We start from the raw sequence: 19,777 nt of genomic DNA, 5'->3' as shown, positions 1-19,777 counted from the left end.
GAGGCCTTGGGGACACCCCTCTGTACCCATGCATCGGCCAGTCAGAGTACAACCTTGGGCTAGGGCTGGCCAGTGCCTGTGACCTAGAAAAATTCCCAGGGAGGGATGTAGGTATGAACCTACATGTGGAAGGTGGGTGGATCTGAGTGGAGTACTGCCTCATCCACTACACTGTGTGTGGGGGTGAAGGCAATTGCTGATTAGATGTCCAAGGACAAGTAAAGGGCCGAATACAGAAATGATAAGATACGATATACTGAGTTGGTGAGAAAGGTTAAAAAGACTGAAATCAGATGCTAAAAGGCATTTGAAAAAATTCAAGCTCTATCCCTTGTAAATACATAAATAAAAATAATTCTCTTAATAACATAAAAATGCTGCGGATAGATACCTCCTAAACACAGCAAATACCCCTATGTATCAACCCAAGAGCTAAAATCATGTTTAATGGGGGCTCCTGGGTGGCTCAGTTGGTTACTCATCTGACTCTTGATTTCAGTTCAGGTCACAATCTCACGGTTCCTGAGTTCGAGTCCCGCATCAGGCTCCATGCTGATAGTGTAGAGCCTGCTTGAGATTCTCCCTCTGCTGCTCTCTCTCTGTCAAAAATAAATGAATAAACTTAAAAAAGATTTTTTTTTCACCTATCAAATTAGCAAAGACCAAAAAATTTGATCACGTACTTAATTGGTTATAGTGTGAAAAAACAGGCATTCAGACACAGTGTTAGTGGGATAGTGTATATCCCCTCTCTGGGACAATCTGGCAACAGTCATTAAAATTAAATACATGCATAGGGGCACCTGGCTGGCTCGGTTGGTTGAGTGTCAGATTCTTGATTTTGGCTCAGGTCATGATCTATTATGGGATTGTGGGGTCGTGGGATCTATCCCCACATGGGGCTTCATACCGAGCATGGAGCCTGATTTAGATTCTCTCTCTCTCTCTCTCTCTCTCCCTCTGCCCCTCTATCTCTGTCTCTCCCTCTGCCCCTCTATCCTGCTCGTACTCACTTTATCTCTAAAAAAAAAAAAAAAAAAATAGGGGCACCTGCGTGGCTCAGCCGATTAAGTGTCCAACTTTGTCTCAGGTCATGATCTCATGGTTCGTGGGTTTGAACCCTGTGTCAAGCTCTGTGCTGACAGCTCAGAGCCTGGAGCCTGCATTGGATTCTGTGTCTTCCTCTCTGTCTCTGCCCCTCCCTCTGTCTCTCTCTCAAAAATGTGTAAATAAACATTAAAAAACATTTTTTTAAATAAAAATAAAATTAAACACAGGCATATCCTTTTACTAGTGATTCCACTTGTAGAAATTTATCTCATGGATATATTCACACATGTAAGAAAGAAATGTAAGGATATTAACTTCAGCTTGGTTTATAATAACAAAGGAAAGTAATTTCTGCGCTCAATGTGGGACTTGAACTCACAACCCCTAGATCAAGAGTCACATGCTCCACCAACTGACCAGCCAGTCACCCCAGTATGTAACTTTTAAAATGAATGAAGCAGATTTCTTTGTCCTGATGTGAAGTGATTGTCAAGGCATGCTGCAGAGTAAAAAGAATCAAGAAGCAGAAAAATATGTATGCTCTGCTATTTTTTTAATATGTATAGAAAATCTAAAGAAGGATATATAAGAAAATTGGAGGCAGTGGATACTTCTGGAGATGGAAACTGGATATTTGGTAGGATATATAAGAATATATAAGAAGGGGGTCGCCTGCGTGGGTCAGTCGGTTAAGTGTCCTATTTCGACTTGAGTCATGATTTCACTTCGTGGTTCAAGCCCCGCATCAGGCTCTGTGCTGATAGTGTGGAGACTGCTTGAGATTCTTTCCCTCTCCCTCCCTCTCTCTCTGCCCCTCCCCTACTAACTCTCTCTCTCAAAAAATAAACAAATAAACTTACATATATATATTGCATATATTTATATAATATATAAATACATATTAATATATTATTATAATATATAATAGTATTATGCATAACATATATTATATAATAATATTATATTATATAAATATAATATATATATATAATCTTATATATATAAGAAGGACATATTTTGTACCTTTTGGATTTTATACCTATCCAAACATTAATGTAAAAAAATAGACCAAAGAGATGAACCCAAATCAAGCAAATACTTAAAAGAATACAACTGACAACAACCTTTTTTTTAATTTTTAATTTATTTTTGAGAGAGAGATAGAGCGAGTGGGAGAGGAGCAGAGGGAGAGAGGGAGACACAGAATCTGATGCAGGCTCCAAGCTATGAGCTGTCAGCACAGAGCCCAACGTGGGGCTCGAACTCACAAGCCGTGAGATCATGACCTAAGCTAAAGTCAAACGCTCAACCGACTGAGCCACCCAGGTGCCTCCAAAACCATTTTATGAACAGAATCTCTATAACAATATGTCAGAGATGAATACAGAGATTCATCACCTCCCAGCCCAGAGCTGTGGGGGAGGGAGGAGATTCCTTTTATGTTTTGTCCAAGAAAATGACTGTTAAAACATCCTCAGATCTACTCAATTTTTTATTTTATGGCTTTTAAGGCCTTGTCTCCCAATGAACTTGGGGTAAACAGCAGGATACACTATTTTTGAGCAGGTTGGCAGGTTTACCCGTCTCTCAGCGTTTGCAAAAAGGCACACTTAGGCTGGGGTGTGTCTGAGCCCAGAATGGGACTATAGAACAGCAGAAGGACAATGAACTCCATTGTGCTCCTGTTCTATGCAGCAAGCATAACAGTGTCTCCTATGGCTCAGGGACAAATGTGCCTAGGCATAAGCGGACTGAACATAGGCGATAGATGTCCAGCACCTGGAGACCTTAGGGGGTCTTCACTCCCACCACAAGTTGGGAATTGAGTTTGAGGGTAGCCCCTCTCACTGCAAAAAAAGCCCCTTTCACTGCCCTACAAACCAGTTCAAACCTGTTCTCTCACTAGGCAATCCTTACTGTAGGTCTTCACACGGCTTAATATAGATCCCTAACTATTAGGTTTTAAATACCTTTCTTTTGATGCCCTTTCAAAATTTAAGGGAGCTGAAAAAAGGTTGTGAGATCAAACAACAAAGTCAAGGAGGTCTCTTTTTGATTACTGGAACAGAAGTCTTTTTGCCATAGCAAATCATACAGACATGGCTCTGTATGATTATGATATAGTTTTAACAGCACATATTAGGGGCGGGGGAGAGAGGATCTCTATCAGCAATTGTTTCCACTATCTAACTTCTGCCAGAAAGAATGGCTTGAGTTTCAGCTGCTGCCTTCTGTGGTCTTTTGACCAGAATTCCAATTGTGCCATGCGGCAGGTCAAGTTGTGCAGGTGCCTGGCTGTATATTTTGCAGCTAATTCGCCCTGGCAGGCACGTCAGGAAATGATGCTGTTCACAATCAGATGTTCCACAGGAACATTACTGGACTTTGTCTATGGCTGAGTGGCAAAATTGATGATACCTGGTCAGAAAAATTTCCGGGTCAAGCTTATGTACACCAGGCCCTACCCAGGCACTGTTTCTAGCAAGATGAGTCCCACGCAATTCTGCGGATTTGTATGTTTCTTTGGGGACCTCACCCAGGTCCTAGAATGGAGGCAAAGGTGTTTCTTGAAGAAGAATTCTGGCTTTGGCTCAGGTATTCTGCAGCCCACCTTCCCTTCTGCCAGAGGGTTTGTGGCGGGGTTTTTGACTTGTTGAACAGAATGTCAGTCTTGCTACTTGCTTGCTCGATATACAAGATTTATGTATCTTCCACCTGTCAGCAACATAAAATCCTAACACTACATTTTAGTTGGAGAATAACCTTGAATTTTAAATTATCTCACTCTTTTCAAAACCTAGACAGAGAAAAGATTGTTAAAGAGACTTACTATCCATCTACTTTTTGCTGACCTAAGATCTGTCCTTGTATCACATTAGATTATTGTAAACCTATTTTGCAACATTAACTTAGTCCTCTCTAGTGCCCCCATTACTGAGTTTGTCTTGTAGAGAGTGCAAGGACCAGATTTTCTATAACACTATTGAAGTTATTGACCAATGTAGCCTAAAATATCTCCTTACATAAGGTGTTACAAGATGGGCTTATTTTATTTATTTGTTTGTTTATTTATTTGTTTATTTATTTAATACTTTGCCAGCTTAAAAAATGTTTTTTTATTTTATTTTTTTTTATTTATTTATTTAAAAAAAAAATTTTTTTTTTTCAACGTTTATTTATTTTTGGGTCAGAGAGAGACAGAGCATGAATGGGGGAGGGGCAGAGAGAGAGGGAGACACAGAATCGGAAACAGGCTCCAGGCTCTGAGCCATCAGCCCAGAGCCTGACGCGGGGCTCGAACTCACGGACAGCGAGATCGTGACCTGGCTGAAGTCGGACGCTTAACCGACTGCGCCACCCAGGCGCCCCATAAATGTTTTTTTATTTTGAGAGAGAGAGAGAGAGAGAGAGAGAGAGAGAGAGAGAGAGAGTGAGAAAGCTTGCCTGTGTACAGGGGAGGGCAAGAAAGCCAGGGAGAGAGAATCACAAGCGGGCTTCGTGCTGTCGGTGTGGAGCCAATGTGGGGCTCAATCCCAAGAACCCTGAGATCATGACTTGAGCCAAAATCAAGATTTGGATGCTTAACCAACTGAATCACCCAGGCACTCCATGATGGGATTATTTTATCATAGGGTTTAGTATTAGGGGAAAAAAAATCCCTTCTGAAAAACTGGTTTCCTCATTTCCCATTCTAAGGGCAAAACAGTGTATTACTCTTCTTTTTCTGGTTGATATAAATATAATTAGTAACCATGCACAGTTACCATGCTAGCCTTTGGGGCTACAGTACATGCTTCCTCCCTGTTTTTATGGTTTTGGTATTATATTTCTATACCAATAAATGTGTTATATGTTTATGTCATATTGGAAGCTACTGTATGGCCTAAACTTATTTTTAGAAAAAGTAGGGCTATGAATTTATATCACTGTAGAATACTCGCATAAAAATTACACTATGCTCATTAAAAACAAAAACAACAGCAACAACCAAAAACCTCTTGACAACAGACTATACCCAGGCAAGGAACAAGATTTTAAAACTAAAGTCTGATAAAGAAAGAGGGAAAGTACTCATTATTTGTTTTGTTTTTTCATTCATTAATCCTTTTAAAAATCTTTTAATGTTTATTTATTTTTGAAAGAGAGAGAGACAGCATGAGTGGGGAAGGGACAGAGAGAGAGAGGGAAACACAGAATCTGAAGCAGGCTGCAGGCTGTGATCTGTCAGCACACAGCCTGACTCGGGGCTCGAAGTCATGAGCAGTGATGTCATGACCCGAGCTGAAGTGGGATGCCTAACCCACTGAGCCACCCAGGCGCTCCTTTATTCATTAATTCTTGAATTCATTTATAATAGTTAAGTATTAGATAAGCTTGTTGATTCTCTAAATGCAGTAATAAATACTGGGTTTGCCAAATTCCATGTTGGAGGTTGGCATCTGCACCCTTTTGGGAGATTGCAGGAAAGGAAAAGAGTGGGGGAATCGAATGGGAGTGGGGAGGGTCACAGGTGTTCTACATTTGCTAAGCATACATGCTTATCCATGTCAGCTGCCCTGGTGGGTCAGTCCTGACTCTTCCTGGCCTGGTTAAGCAATGATGTAAACTCTGTGAGGGTAAGGATTTTTGCCAGACACAAATGAGCTCAGGTTTTCTATTGAATGAATGAATGAATGAATGAATGAATGAATGAACGAACGAACAGACGAACCTCACTTTGGTGATGGTGATCCAAGTGTCCCGGAGCCTGAGCTCTTGCCCTTATCCCAAGCTTCTCTTGCTGGGAGATGGTAGCCTCACCTCTGGAAACTCTGGGAAGCTGCTTCCCAGAAAGAATGCCTCAGTGGGTTATAGGTCTTAGAAAAGGGATTCTGGTCTTTTCTCCATCTAAACTCCATGCGTATAACTACAAATCTGGCTGTGTTTAAAATATTATGCTCTTTAAAATACCCGTAAATGCCCAAACACATTTCCCCTAATTTTTCATAGCTATATATAGGACAGTGTAATATGAATATTATGTTGGGTCCTTTGAAGTTTTGTGATAAAATCAACACATCATCCATTTAGAAAACATGACATTAGAGAATCAGTCTAATTCAATGCCTTTTGAATTTCAGTGTGTATCAAAATCACCTGGAGTGCTTGCTAAAACTCAGGTTGCTAGGGGCGCCTGGGTGGCTTGGTCGGTTAAGCGTCCGACTTTGGGACTTCTGCTCAGGTCATGATCTCACGGCCCGTGAGTTCGAGCCCCGCGTTGGGCTCTATGGTGACTGCTCAGAGCCTGCAGCCTGTTTCAGATTCTGTGTCTCCCTCTGTCTCTGCCCCTCCCCTGTTCATGCTCTCTCTCTGTCTCAAAAATAAATAAACGTTGAAAAAAAATTAAAAAAAAAAAACTCAGGTTGCTAGACTCTGCTTCCAGGGTTTCTGATTAGGTCTGAGGTGGGCCTCAAGAATTTGCATTTCCAACAAGTTCCCAAGTGATGCTGATGCTGGTAGTTCAGAGATCACACTTTGAGAACCATGGCTTTAAACCAGCTTTTCTTACCTAATCATCTGCCTATTGTTACCTTTTGGTGGCTTCTGTCCTGAACGCTGTTGGCAAATGTACAGAATGGTCTCAGGAGTGTGAGGCTGACTAATCTCGTGGCTGTGACCTGCATTATCTGCAGCTGGTGGCTGATTGCAAAATGGAACAATTAAGGATTAAGACATAAATCACAGGAAATTAATATGAAGCACCACTGAGTATAAAAACCATAACATCGCTGGTATTCCTCTGTTTTGCTTATACACGTGCATCCTGCTTTGCTCTGCTGTGCTCCCCAGCATGGATGTGACCACACCCAGAACAAATAAAAGACTGTCTGTCTCTGCTATCACAGAATGATAAGGTCATGGGCAGGCAAGAGAATGGAAGTAAATTCAATGAAATAAGATTCTGGGGCTGATGATAAAGAAAAATGCCATTATACTCATTTAATTTTATAAATATCTGTACTTCATCTGTAACTGTGGCAGAGTGGAAATCAGAAAATTTTTTGCCTTTAAAAAGTGGCTTCTTTATGTCCAAATGATTTTTCTCTGAGTCAGACCTTCATATAACTATTTCATATTGACAAAGTTTTGGGGTAATGGGTGGGGTTCGTGGGGTCCGGGGCCAAGGGCCAAGAAAGAATTCTTGAAGACATTTTGGTGCAAAAAGGTGATTTTATTAAAGCATGGGGACAGGTCCCATGTGTGGGAAGAGCTGTACTGGGATCTTGACGGGTAACTCATTATATACCCTCAGGTTGGGAGGGGTCAAGAATAGAGTAAGTCTCTAAGGAATTTTGGAAGCAAGGTTTCCAGGACCTTGAGGGGCTAGCTGTTGCTAGGGAAACTCTATTTATTACCATTTAATAAACCGCAATCATGAGACCCTTCAGATGTATATCTGGGAGCCATAGGCTTGGAGTACGCCCCAGCATATACCTTGGGGCAGTTGAGCTAGAAGAAGTAAACTTACAGGATCCTGGAGGTTGGGATAATGTTAAGCTAAGGTTCTCTTTTGCCCCTAGCAAAGTGTCATCATCAAGGTAGCTGAGTCCTAGAGGGAGGTCACTCTGCGGGTTTCAAGGACTCGTCAGTGGACTGTAGGCATCAAGGGACTTTAATTTTTCATTTGCCCTAGTTTCCCACATCACCATGGCAAGCACTTAAACCACTTTCCTTTGTTCTTTCATAGCCAGGAGTGTCTGAGGTACATCACACATATTCTACCGGTGTGTGTGTGTGTGTGTGTGTGTGTGTGTGCGCGCGCGCGAGTGCGCGTGTGTGTGCCAGTCTGTATTTTGCCCTCAGCTTGCCCCACACTCCCTCATCAATATGGATTACTTATTGATTTTGATGATATGGCTTCTTAGAATAAAAACCTGAAGCATACTATAAAATAAGTATAAATTTGAAATGTAGGCTGATGAGATGGAAACAAGCTGAAATTTCATATTGCTGATTAATTATTCATTTAACTTTTTGGAAATTTATATTTGTATTTCTTCTTATACACCCTTAACATCAGTTGATTAGCACCAAGAAAAATGAATTGATATAATGTCTAGAAAATCTGGTAGGATTGATTTAACAAAATTAGTTTGAAAACTTTCTTCCTGTTCTATCCCTTCTGAGGTCACAAAGTCACTTTTCACATTATAGACATCTCCAAATGGTTGCTTATTCTCTGATGTTTTCTTTGACTAATCAGAACAAGATGACAGGTTTTTTTTTTATTCATCCTACTAATCTCTGAGTGCTATTTACCTAAATCTGCTCCATCTACAATTCATAATGATTGCATTGATGCACATACTTTAGGATGGAATTGATTTAAATAAAATTTATTTAAATTTAAATTACTACCCAGGAAGATGGAATGTAATAAGTTTGACTGCAGCTTCCTATCTCTGATTTGATTTAACTATAATACGGTTCTCAACTCATAAATAGGTATAGTTTCATTTTTAGAAGCCTACACCATACATTCCAAGTGGTGATTGATTCTGATAATTTCTCAAACTGTTGTTGCTGTCTAATCAGGAAAATGAAGCATTTGAAACAAATAGATGTAAATTAATTGAGAGGGTTAAACACCTCTAAGTTAACACGTTTATCATGATTTTGTTTGGCATATTTTAAAATATGTTAGCATTATCAACCAAAACAAAAAACAATGTATACTTATATAAATGTTTTATTTGATTAAAAGAGGACATGCTGACAGTTTTTGAAAGACACACAAAAATGTTGAAATTGATATGACTTGGAGAACAAATCTTTCACCCTCACCCCCTGACTTTGTGGGCACTGGGTACAGTACAGGGAGTTATGCAAACCCACATTTGCGATCAATACTTTACAGATATTAACATAGGGGATGAGGGATATTTTGTGGCAGAATCTAATCTTGCTTAAGGAAAAAGAAGAAGAAAAGGCTGCAATTTCAGAGTTTGGGCTTGTTATGCATACAGGATAATGAGCTTGGTAAGTTTAGAAGCTTGGGTCTAGCTCAACAAACAGATGCCAATGTGGCCAAACAGTAATGTTCCATGCTATCTCCACCGTGCATCTGGGTCTCTGTACTCATCATCTCATATATATATATATATATATATAGGGCTATTTTGTTCTCTTAATATACTTCACTCTAAATATACTACCTTTGAACATTATTGTTTTTCCTTAGAAGGTAGTATGTGTTTTATTTTATTTTATTTTATTTTATTTTATTTTATTTTATTTTATTTTATTGTGTGTTTCATTTTAATACTCACCCTCAGGATGCTCAAGAAGAAGGAGGGATATATCTTCAGGTTATACTGAGAGAAAGACTGAAAAGGGCAGACCTTGGAATACTAAAGCCCATGCTGGGCTTGGACTATTTCAGACATATAGTTCCCCTGCATTCACTGGACTTGAGAGATTTTTAAAGTTTTCTGAACAAGACATTTTTAAGTCATCTCTCAGTGTGGGTTAATTTTATAGATCCAATGTTGTCTATAATGACAGCTTACATTAAATACTTGGTAAGTATTAATTCACATTAAGTCCTTAAAACTACCCTGTGGGGCTGATTTTCATTTTTTAGAGGAAGAAGCCGAGGCTCAGAAAGGCTAAGTAAGTTCTTTCCTCTCTCCCCCCAGTACTAAGTACTACGTGGTAGACCTGGGGTTAGGCTTTTCTCAGTCTGGTTCAAGAGTCTGCACTCTGTGGTGTGTGTGTGTGTGTGTGTGTGTGTGTGTGTGTGTTTGATAAAAGAAAAGTTCATCTCACAGTTGGGGCAGGTTCTGTTCTGGGGGGCAGATGACTTTATCCTTGAGGATGAATGGTTTTTCGGTTCTTTTAAAAAGTAGGTAAACTGTCTTAGGAAGGACAATAGGTCTTTTCCTGAGCCCTGCTGAGGGAGATATTCAGGCAGATTATGATTTGGGTGCCACATCTTAGGAAGCCAGCACCTCCCAGAGCAGGGCAACAAAACCAGCAAGGACATGGAACAGCTTCTATGGAAAGCAAGAATTGGAAACTAAAGACACTTCCACTTCACGTCCTCAACGCCCATACCTGTCAGAGTCAGGAAAAGATAGGAGAAGAATTACTGTTCTAGAAGTTGGGAGTTTTAGGGTTTTCCCAACAATTCCTTTAAAAGCTGTATGGATATAGACAGGCCTCTTAGCATTGCTGGGCTCAATTTCCTTATCTATAAGATGGATTCTGGGTTTCCAGGGAAGAGGTTCTGCACCAAGGCTGCACAGGGTAGCAGTTAGGAGTAATGACTCTGGAACCAGACTACCTGGCCTTGTAACTATTTAACTTCTTCATGCCTAGCTTCTTCACCTAAGAAACAGGGATATTAGTTTCTATTTCACAGGGTTGATAGGGGTAGCAATGGATTAGTACATATAAGTACAGTGCTTGACCCTTAGTAAGCGCCCAATAAATGTTAGCTATTAACACTATGAGTATCTAGTATAGTGTCAGGATCCAACTTCATACAATGGAGAATATTTAGAGATGTCATCATCTTGGATCCATTTTCTTGGTCTTTCCTAGCTTAAGAGGCTCAAAAAATCAGAATCCTTTTGGCGGCCCCATTTTGTCCCCACTCCTGTCCAAGCAAGGATCCTCCCCTAATGCTAAGCTATTGTCTAGGCATCAGTTCAAGTATGGGGAGGCAAGAATTGGAGCAAAAAAAGAAGGAAGAAGTGGCATTGAGGCCAGATGAAGGGTGTTCATACAAGTTGTATATAAGTTGGGAACCACTTGTATACTAATATGTGTGAAGCTTGATTCTCTCATGCAAATAATGTGCATGGGCAGCTGGAGGTGTCACTCTCTCAGGTGGGTCCCACTCTCTCCTCTGTTACCAGCTGGGTCACTCCCACCTGCCTGCACGCTGCTATTCTCCATTTCCCATCCACACTGGCCATCACCACTACCTACATGTCATAATGGCAAGGGAGGTAAACACATATCATGGCAGACAGTGCCTATCTCTGCTCAGCCTCAGGAGAGGAGCTTCATGAGTCCAAGCATTGCCAGAGCTGGACTCATCCTCTTGAAAAGGGTGAATGAAATGAGATCATTTTAAAGTTGAGGCTTTATTTATTTATTTATTTATTTATTTAATGTTTATTTATTTTTGAGAGAGACAGAGAGAGACAGAGTGGGAGCTTGCGAGGGGCAGAGAGAGAAGGAGACACAGAATCTGAAGCAGGCTCCAGGCTCTCAGCTGTCAGCACAGAGTCTGACGTGGGGCTCGAACCCACAAACCGTGAGATCATGACCTGAGCCGAAGTTGGACACTTAACTGACTGAGCCATCCAGGCGCCCTAAAATTGAGGTTTTATAAAAATCCGATGTTTTAAGGCTCTCTATGAAAGACAAACACAAATCCTATGAGGTTTTCTTTAAGGTATAGTCAAGTTCAAACATGTCATTATAGACTAACACTTATAATTTAAACTATGACATACTTCTTAATTTAAAATATATACTTGGAATATATATTTTTTCTTTCAAAAACTTTGAATTTTAGGAATAAAGGGGACATCGGAGACCATTCATTTCCATGTCAGCATTTTTAGATGCAGGAACTGAGAGGTAATGAGGTGAGGACACGTGTCCTTGTTCACAGGGCTAATTAACAGAGCTGGGAAAAGAACAGAATACTCAGTCAAGAACTATTTTCCTTATGTCACAGAGGACTCCTCCTCCAAAGTAGTTGTTGTTCTTGCATTGCAAAGGGTTCTAGAAGGGGAGGACAAGTGAAACTAGGAGCACCAGCATCTCGTGCAGAATGGTGGCAAAGACCACAGGACCTGGGGCCATACCTACATGGCTGGAATCCTGTCTTCTCAACTTCCCAGCGGTGTGATCCTGGGCAAGTTCTCTGTGAAGCAGCAATTAGATGTTGTGAAGTCACAGTTAACCTCTCTGCATAGTCACAATGAATCGATTGCAAATGTTTTGGTGTATTTGTCAAGTGTTTTGCTCTGTATTAGGAACAGAATTAATATTAGATGCATGTAAATCCGGAACCATGTCTGTGTTTAAGTGCTTAATTATTGTTTCTGAAAGGCCCACTGTGAGTATCTAGAACAGTTATAGTTAATAGCTTTGCTAAATTGAGAATGTTTAGGGATGTCTACATCCTGGATCCTGTTCTAGGTCTTTCTCAATTTTTTTAAGTTTGTTTGTTTATTTGTTTATTTAGAGAGAGTATGCACGTGCACGCATATGAGCAGGGGAGGGGCAGAGAGAGAGGGGAGAAGAGAGAATATCAGGCAGGCTCCCTGCTGTCAGTGTGGAACCCAGTGTGTGGCTTGATCTCATGAAGCGTGAGATCATGTAGGTCTTCTCAATTTAAGAATCTTAGGAAGTCAGGGGCGCCTGGGTGGCGCAGTCGGTTGAGCATCCGACTTCAGCCAGGTCACGATCTCGCGGTCTGTGAGTTCGAGCCCCGCGTCAGGCTCTGGGCTGATGGCTCGGAGCCTGGAGCCTGTTTCTGATTCTGTGTCTCCCTCTCTCTCTGCCCCTCCCCCGTTCATGCTCTGTCTCTCTCTGTCCCAAAAATAAATAAACGTTGAAAAAAAAAATTTTTTTTTAAAGAATCTTAGGAAGTCAAAAAAAAAAAAAAAAAAGAATCTTAAGAAATCAGAATTGTCTTCCTAACCTCATCCTGTGCCCACCTTACCCCAAGCAGACACTCTCTCGACTCTATAATCCTGAGGACAGAGACCTGGGTAGAACTTGATCTAAGCCATATCCCAGTGTCCAGCCCAGGGCTTCAAAAAGAAATGTGTATTAAAGATTAATGCAGTGGTATCTCTAGAATTTTGATATAAAAATGACTCAGAGGTGATCATCTGGTTGGGACTGAAGATGAGAGTTTGGATTGAAATTGCATTTGCTTAGGAAATAATGGTGATCAAAGAGATGTAGCTAATGTTCCCTCATGCCAGCCCTTGAAATTACCAATGAATGAATATGTGAATGAATGAATAATATATGAATACATGAGTGAATGAGGATAGCAGCGCTACAGCTCTCTGTCTCAGTAGACACCACCACTGGGATTGAATCTCCAACCAATGGAGGAGGAATTTCAAAACGAGATCTGAGATGGACTAATCTGATGTAAACTGAGTATTAATATATCTTCTTTACCTGCTGACACCCCTCACGTGGAGAATTCTGCGTTATAATAATTATACAAGAGATGCATGCAATGCCCTTGTAGGAAGCCAAACAAATTGAATACAGCCTTTTCCTGTTAAAAACAAAATTCAACTATGTAAATTTGAAGATCTAATTGGCTTTATTAAAAGATTCATGAATTGGGGACATCCCAGCTAAGAAGTAGAGGGGAGCTCCAAGGAACTGTAGAAAGTGGAACGTTTGTGGGGCACCTGGGTGGCTAAGTCAGTTAAGGGTCTGACCTCTGATTTCAGTTCAGGTCATGATCTCATGGTTTGTGGGATCAATCCCCACATCAGGCTCTGTGCTGTCAGAACCTGGGATTCTTTCTTTCCCTCTTTCTCTGCACCTTTCACAATAAATAAACATTAAAAAAAAGTTTCTAGGGGCGCCTGGGTGGCGCAGTCGGTTAAGCGTCCGACTTCAGCCAGGTCACGATCTCGCGGTCCGTGAGTTCGAGCCCCGCGTCGGGCTCTGGGCTGATGCCTGGAGCCTGTTTCCGATTCTGTGTCTCCCTCTCTTTCTGCCCCTCCCCTGTTCATGCTCTGTCTCTCTCTGTCCCAAAAATAAATAAAAAACGTTGAAAAAAAAATTAAAAAAAAAAAGTTTCTTTAAAAAAAAAATAGGAAGGTGGGGGGGGGGGGCAAGAAAGTTATTAGCACAAGAAAAGGATTGTTCCAGGCAAGGTCGATTTTCCTTTGTGGGAAAAGCAGCGGTCTTATACAGATTACTTCATCCACCCCACTTCATCTATCGTTGGGGGATGGAAAGGGCTCCTGTGGCCACCTCTTGTGTGATCAGTAAATTCCTGAGTGACTGATTAAGACTGTATTTCTGGAGGAGGTTGAAACTGCAATTAGATTAGGTATTAAGCCCTGGTTTGTGGAGTTGGCCTAAATGACACCATTTTGGGCTGTGGTTTTCTTTTTAACACTCCTAAGACCTGTAGTCTGGTTTATTTTACTTTTATCTGATTTTATTTTATTGTTGAAGTCTAGTTGGCTCACAATGTTACATTAGTTTCGGGTGTACAATATAGTGATTCAACAAGTCTACATAAGCTGTGCCCTCCACAAGTGTAGCTACCAGCTGGTGGAATACTATTGGCTACATTCCCCATGCTGTACCTTTGATCACCACAACGTATTCATTCAATAACTAGAAGCCCGTATCTCCCACTCCCCTTCACCTACTTTGCCCATCCCCTCCCCTCCTTTGGTAACCATCAGTTTGTTCTCCGTATTTGCGCCTATGACCCAGTTTAGAGAACAATGTTCTAGATTATGTATACCTACTGATGAGACTCATCACTTTTTCAATTTTCCTCACAGAGATATGAGATTAATGAGATAACCATTTTACGTCTTGTTGTGAAAGAAACTCCTATATAAAAGCTATTATTGTCATGTTTACAATCCACAATGGTCCGATGAAGTAGTATATTTAGATATCTAAATGGTAATGGAGAGTTTGTGTTAAGTTTTGAATGTATTTGATTGATTTGTTGAATTTTAAATTAATCTGAGTTTTTTAATTGAACTAATTTTTTAATTCACGTGGGACCAAGACTCATATGTCTTCTCTTTGTTGACAGGCTGTATCTTTTCCATGTAATCCTGGTCTCTACTTTTTATTTGCATTTATTTTTATTTCTATCTGGAAACTTGTCTGACTGGTCTTTGCTTCTGAAGACGTCAGGTTATGCAAAACTCTTGGCATTCTTTGCTTGATGACTGCACAAAGGATTAATTAAGTGTGAGGCAAATTCTTGTTAGATAACTCAGTCACATAATTCCAGAGAAATCTCTTGTACATATTACTCATTAAAGTGTTTTTTTTTTTTCATTTTAAAATGACCACAAAAATTACTGAAATAGCAAAAGCTTTGTCCTTTTTCCTTTCTAGAGCTCTTAGTTTTTCTCCTTTCATCTTCATGGCTAGACTTCTAGAAACTTGAAAACAGTTTCTCTCCTTTTATTGGGGACTTTTTGGCAAACACTGAAACTGAAATATGGCTTGATATATTTTTGTTGTTTCTGAGTTTGTTTATCAACATGATTAATATTATCAAAACTGTCCTTGGGACATAGCTTAATCCCTCAGCTTCTGTTCCTGAGGAGGATTCGCTTTGGAGAAATAAATTTTTAAAAGTTGCATGCCAGGCAGGATAGCAGCAGGAGCATTCCTTAACCTTCCTGCTTCTGCTCGCGTTTGTTTCCATGCAATGTCTGCAATGTCTCTGGATTTATCGCGGTGCCTCCAGTCTAGAGAAAACTGTGAATACTCTTTTCTGAGCCTCTACAATGACTTCTTCCTGTGAAGAACCACAAGAACCACTCACTGACACAGAATCCCTTTTCTAAGAAAAGGAAGTCGCTGTTTTTAACATGGCACTCCTTAGGAAATCTTAGCCAGGATATTTTATTGAAATACCGAATTTAAAAATTTTGGGTTCTTGGGGCGCCTGGATGGCTCAGTCAGTTGAATGTCCGACTTCCGATAAGGTCATGATCTCTTGGTTCCATGAGTTCGAGTCCTGCGTTGGACTCTGTGCTGTCGGAATGGAGCTTGCTTGGGATCCTCTGACTCCCTCTCTCTGTCCTTCCCCTGTTCACGCATATGTGCACGTGCTCTTACTCTCTCTCAAAAATAAATATTTAGGGGCGCCTGGGTGGCGCAGTCGGTTGGGCGTCCGACTTCAGCCAGGTCACGATCTCGCGGTCCGGGAGTTCGAGCCCCGCGTCAGTCTCTGGGCTGATGGCTCAGAGCCTGGAGCCTGTTTCCGATTCTGTGTCTCCCTCTCTCTCTGCCCCTCCCCCGTTCATGCTCTGTCTCTCTCTCTGTCCCAAAAATAAATAAACGTTGAAAAAAAATTAAAAAGAAAAATAAATATTTAATAATTTAAAAAAAGATCTCAAGTTCTTTAATAGAAATGAATTTCAGCAATGCTGTTTTCATTCCATGTGCCTCTTCTCTCTTTTCCTTTTCTTTTTTTTCAAGTTCCTTCAGTAAGAATATTTGCACTCTCTGGTGTGCTGAGATCCTGGACCAACAGGATCTCAAGTGTCGAATGTCCTGTCAGAATTTAGGTTCCATTGACGACAGATTGATGACAGTCAATAGTGCAATAGTGACTTGTTTTACCAAAAGAGGCCATTTCTTTTGTTTTTAAGAGCACCTAAGTTGCTAAGAGACCATAGTTCAGTTCATAATGTTTATTGTATTAATTTGGCTCTTTCCTTAATCCTCCTACATTTCATTTATTTCATTGTCTGCCCTGCTACAAAAAATACCGCTTTATCTCTGCCTAACACCCTCTCCTTCGCACTCCCTACTCTGGTTTCTAAAGAAAACCTGGAAGAATAAGGACAGAAGTCCATGCAAAGAGACTGCAGGCAAGGAAGAAAGAAAAGGAAGATTCTGAGGAGGGCGAACAGCTGGCGAGTGGGGTGGTTAGACTTGTCAGTGCTCCTGGGCTCCTTTTTCCTCAGCTAGCTAACCTGCGGCCAGGACTTGGCCACTGCAGCTTCCTTTGGCTTCCTTCCATTTCTGACTTCAAGACCATGCTCAGGGCAGACTGCCTTAGAAGGCAATTGGTTTCCTCCTGTTGGCCCACGGGGTGCTTCTGCCACTGTACCCGCCGGCCTGGCATCCTGGAAATCTGACAAGCCTGCCTTGCTGAGACAGAACAGATCGGCTTCTGTCCTTTTTTTCCTTTATTACAGTGGAGAGAGAGAGAGAGGCCCAGAGGAGGAGGAAGCTGCTGGTGCAGAAGTCGCTCTCTGGAAGGGAGCTCTTGTGAAATTCATTCTGCGGGGAAAACAATCGTGTGGGGGTGTCATTTTCAGTTGTGCTGTTGCTGGCAGGATGATTCAAACAGTACTGTTTCTAATCTGCTTGGGCTTGGTTTCCACTCCTGCATAATACACACGCGGGGTTCTCTGTACTGTGGGTAGCAGAGAGCCCACAGATACCTGTGGTTGGAAAGCTGCAGGGGTCTCTAATTTTAGGAGTCAAGCAAATCTAAGATACTTCAAAAATTTTTTCTAATTATTATTTATTTTTAATTTTTTAAACTGCTGATTAATTTGAGGGAGAAAGAGAGAGAGAGAGGCAAAGAGAGGGAAAGAGACAGAATCCCAAGCAGGCTCCATGCTGTCAGCACAGAGCCTGATTTGGGGTTCAGTCTCACTGACTGAGATCATGACCTGAGCCAAAAACGAGAGTCGGATGCTTAAACGACTGAGCCACCCAGGTACCCCTAAGATACATATTTTATAAATCTTGTGTTTTTATTGCTAAAACAAGATGGCAATATTAAAGATCAGCTTTAATGATTATTCTATATTTTAGCTATACAAAAAAAAAAAAAAAAAAAAAGCCCACATCACTGCTCAACTCTCACTGAGTGGGTGAGAACTGGGTGCTCATTAGAATCATCTGGGAGTTTTTCAAATTACAGAGGCCCAGGCCTCACTTTAAACCAACTGACTCTGAATCTATGATGGTGGGGCCCAAGCATCTGTATTTATTTTTAATAAATAAAAAAATTAATATTTATTTATTTTGAGAGATAGAGACAGAGTGTGAGCAGGGGAGGGCAGAGGGAGAGAGACACACACAGAATCCAAAGCAGCCTCCAGGCTCTGAGCTGTCCTCACAGAGCCCAATGCAGGGCTTGAACCCACAAACCATGAGATCATGAACTGACCTGAGCTGAAGTTTGATGCTCAGCGGACTGAGCCACCCGGGTACCCCGAAGCATCTGTTTTTGTTTTTGTTTTTGTTTTTTCAGGCATCTGTATTTTTAATAAAGTTCTCAGAGGAGTTGAGAACCACTGGTAGAAGATAATATTGATGAATATCCTGTTTACTCTCTAATCAGATTAAGAAGTAATCTCTCCATGGTCACATTTCCCTCCCTAATCAGAAGTAATCACTGGCCTAAATTTGGTGTTTATTGTTGTTATCCAAATATTTAAACTTTTGCCACATGGGTATGTGTGTTTGCAACTCCAAATGATACATAGTAGGGCATATACGTGTTTTAAAAACTTTGCAGACATGGAATTATGTCATATATCTTTCTGAAACTTTTTTTTGCTCAAGATGTATTCATATTGATACATGTAGTTTTAGTTCATTTTCGTTGCTATATAGTATTCTATTGTATAAATTAAAAAAAATTTTTTGAAGTGAGCCAGTGAGTGTAGCATTTTAACAGAATTATTTCCATTTTGGGGGGTATTTTCTCTCAGTTTTGTCTTCAAGCACACTTTTTTTTTTTTTTTTAAGTTTTAGTGAAAGGGAGAGAGAGTGTGTGATTGGGAGAGAAGGGCAGAGGGAGAAAGAGAGAGAGAATCTCAAGCAGGCTCCACGCTCAGCATGGAGCTCAACTCGAGGCTCGATCCCATGACCCTGGGATCATGACCTGAGCCCAAATCAAGATTCAGAACCTCAATCAGCTGAGCCACCCAGACACCCCAAACATATGTGGTTTTTTAAAATATTTATTTATTTTTGACAGAGAGAGATCATGTGCATGCGTACATGCATGAGCAGGTGAGGGGCAGAGAGAGAGGACACAGAGTATCTCAGCACTAACAGCACAGAGCTTGAACCCATGAACCGTCAGATCATGACCTGAGCCCAAGTTGGACACTTAACCAACTGAACCACCCAGGTGCCCCTAGCATACATGTTTTAATAGTGATAATTTCCATTATAACTCAATTTTGGGTTTTCTTTTTCCATTTAGTATCATATAATAAACTTCTTTCCATGTTTCCATAGGTCATGATTATTTAATTAACTACATAATTTTCCTTCACGTCTATTCATCATAATTAATCTAACTATACCCGTATTTTTTACCCCTAATATATTCTTGTAGGATGGAGCTGGCAATATTACAAGAAAGATTTGCAGGTATGTGTGCAGCTTACTTGATTTGTTGAATTATTTCTCTAGAATGGTTTTCCAGGAGTCGGATTATTGAATCAAAGCCTTTGAAAAGGCTTGATACATTTTATAATACTGTTTTCTAAACACACTTGTATTTTTGTTATAACCCATCTCTGGGTTAATGCTGAATTATTTTGTTTCATGGGGGAATATAACATTAGGAGTGCTTCTTTTGGAGAAGCTGTACTCTTGGTTCTAAACTCTTAGGACAAATTGAACACTGAGAAGAGTACCCAGAATTGAATATATTTAAGTAGACTAATACACAAAGCTAAATGGAATAGCAAATACATAAGAAATTGCAAATTCACTGGATAAGAAATTAATTCTAGATGCGATTTACTAATAACTATTGAAAATCCCATACTTATGTTGCCTAATCTCTTTACTAAACCTCAGTTTCCTCAGCTGTAAAATGAGGTTATGATAGAAATAATAATAATAGCCGTGAGTAGCACAACAACATTTTTGCAGTGTTCATCACATGCTAGGCATTGTTCTAAACACTTTACATATACTAGCATTTAATTGG

This window comes from Prionailurus bengalensis, chromosome A1, assembly GCF_016509475.1.
Source record: "Prionailurus bengalensis isolate Pbe53 chromosome A1, Fcat_Pben_1.1_paternal_pri, whole genome shotgun sequence".
NCBI classification, from domain to species: Eukaryota; Metazoa; Chordata; class Mammalia; order Carnivora; family Felidae; genus Prionailurus; species Prionailurus bengalensis.
Note: the sequence above shows the minus strand (reverse complement) of the source record.